This window comes from Aplysia californica, unplaced genomic scaffold, assembly GCF_000002075.1.
Source record: "Aplysia californica isolate F4 #8 unplaced genomic scaffold, AplCal3.0 scaffold00210, whole genome shotgun sequence".
In the NCBI taxonomy this organism is placed as follows: Eukaryota; Metazoa; Mollusca; class Gastropoda; order Aplysiida; family Aplysiidae; genus Aplysia; species Aplysia californica.
The window spans coordinates 1044446-1046702 of NW_004797480.1; the positions used below are offsets into that span (position 1 = coordinate 1044446).

The following is a 2257-nucleotide window of genomic DNA, read 5'->3' on the forward strand; positions in this document are numbered from 1 at the left end:
GGGGGGGGGGGGGGGTTGCATCTTGTTGTATTTTTCTTCTAAAATCGAATAATTTTGGCGGAACTTAAATCACAAAGCATGTTAATTTGCATGTGGGTCGTGTGACCATGTGGATATTTTTTCTTCAAGAAAAACATCAGTACGGAATCATGGTTTGGTACCTTATGGAGAGTGACGTATGAAATTTCGCTCACTAACTCACTTGGACAAGGACATTGTAACATAAAACAAAGTGGAAAGTTTCTATTTCTACAGTGTGTACATGTTATCTGATTTTGTTTTATTCTCTGTTTGGGTTTTTATTTTTATTTTTGCAGACCTAGCAGCTTGGACTTTTCCTCTCACATTGAGGTGGACACGAGTCTCTTCCCCTTTATGTCATTTCAGTTCAGCAGGATGAACACGTGTGAGTTTTTTGTCAGCACGAGAGTTGGGAGCAAACGAAATACACGCGGTTTCTTCTTCTTCTTCTTCTTCTTCTTCTTCTTCTTCTTCTTCTCCTCCTCCTCCTCCTCCTCCTCCTCCTCCTCCTCCTCCTTCTCCTTCTTTTTCTTCTCTATCTTTTTCTTCTTCTTCTACTTCTTCTCCTTCTTCTTCTTCTTCTTCTTCTTCTTCTTCTTCTTCTTCTTCTTCTTCTTCTTCTTTTTCTTCTTCTTCTTCTTCTTCTTCTTCTTCTTCTTCTTCTTCTTCTTCTTCTTCTTTTTCTTCTTCTCCTTCTTTTTCTTCTTCTTCTTCTTCTTCTTCTTCTTCTTCTTCTTCTTCTTCTTCTTCTTCTTATTATTATTATTATTATTATTATTATTATTATTATTATTATTATTATTATTATTATTATTGTGCTTTTTTTTTTGCTTTTCTTCTTTTCTTTTGCTCACGCCTCTTTCTTTACTTGTATCTTGTCATCTTGTCAGTTTTCCGTGTGTTTTTGTTTTTCTAATTGTTTGGGTTGGTGGGTTGGTGGACTTTTGTTTGTTTTGTTAGGTTTTTTTCTAGATTCTTTTCTTTGGGGGGGGGGGGGGGTAATTTGTTTTTACTTGGCTTTCTCGTTTTTCTGTAGTTCTTTTTCGTTTTTCTCTTTTTTTTTTGTCGCCTTTGTGAAGATTTTTGGGGGGTTCCCTTGATTCTTCCCTTTGTTTTTTCATCATTCTTATATATTTTTGCCTTGTTCCAGATTTTCTCCCCTTAAATATCTCTTTTGGCGTCTGGTGGGTGAGAAGGGGGTTAAAATGTCTCATAAACAGGAACAGAAAAGGCACCAAAAAAAAAGGATCGACAATGAATATTTGAAGCTTCTGCCAGTGGAACTGATTGGCTAGCGTGAGCATAACCATGATTGGCCTAGAGAAGGTGAGGTGAGGTACGGATGGAGGTGTAAACAATTGCCTCTTTTTCTAATTATAAAACACTGAGGTTCCTGAAAAAGGAGAAATCAAGACAGTGGGATGAGATTTTGGAGTTGATACTGAATATCACACTGGGTAACTCATTGAATATTGCTGAGTTCGGCTTTCGGTGAAAATGATGTATCTGAATTCATCTCAGGGGAACTCTACGCCGTGTCGCCTGGTCGCCATGACGCCAAGTACCCAGCTTACCATCTTGTGGTCATCAACCTCGACACTGGGAAGGTCAAGGATGCCATGCAACTCACTCCACCTGGTCAGTTCTTAATGCTTGTTTGTGGTTGTTTTGTGTTCCGTCCAACAAAACCGGATAATTTTTTGGTGGTAGATTGCTTTACCGTGCCAGCCAGGGCCAACCTAGTTTAATTTCAGTTTTACTAAAGGTTTTACGGCATTTGCGACACAAATAGGTTACGTAAATGCCGAAGATCAGACGTGTTGCTTGAGAATAATATACACACACGGGAAGGGGGAGAGATAAGGAAGATCAAGATGTTTGGTAATAAAGAAAGAGCAAACCACTGTTTAACCGTACCAGACCGAGCATCCGCCATCTACCCACGGCGCCAACTTGGGCTGAGTGCATTGGAGCAAAGAGACCGAGACAATTGAGAAAATACCCCCCCCCCCCCCTCCCCCCAAACACGCACACACACACACACACACACACACACACACACCCACTCAAACTAAAGCACATCCATTGACAGTAGGGGACACAGGGCACACAGATAACGGGAAGCGGACAGAAATTAAAATTTTTAGTTTGTCCATTACGATAAGCCCGTTGTTCGACGAGTGGCGGGGCTTACAGTGTTTGCCTTAGAACCCCCCCCCCGCCCCCGCGGCCGGAA

The 2257-nt window shown here is 41.0% G+C and overlaps 1 non-coding gene across 1 annotated transcript in view; it reads left to right on the forward strand.

Moving 5' to 3' along the window:
- LOC101853238 overlaps positions 1 to 2257 on the forward strand; it is a 20752-nt gene that overhangs the window by 17262 nt on the left and 1233 nt on the right. Inside the window, exons 9-10 of the transcript XR_004858598.1 lie at positions 318 to 406; positions 1543 to 1659. This is a non-coding gene — a transcript (uncharacterized LOC101853238). The remainder of the gene's footprint in view (positions 1 to 317; positions 407 to 1542; positions 1660 to 2257) is intronic.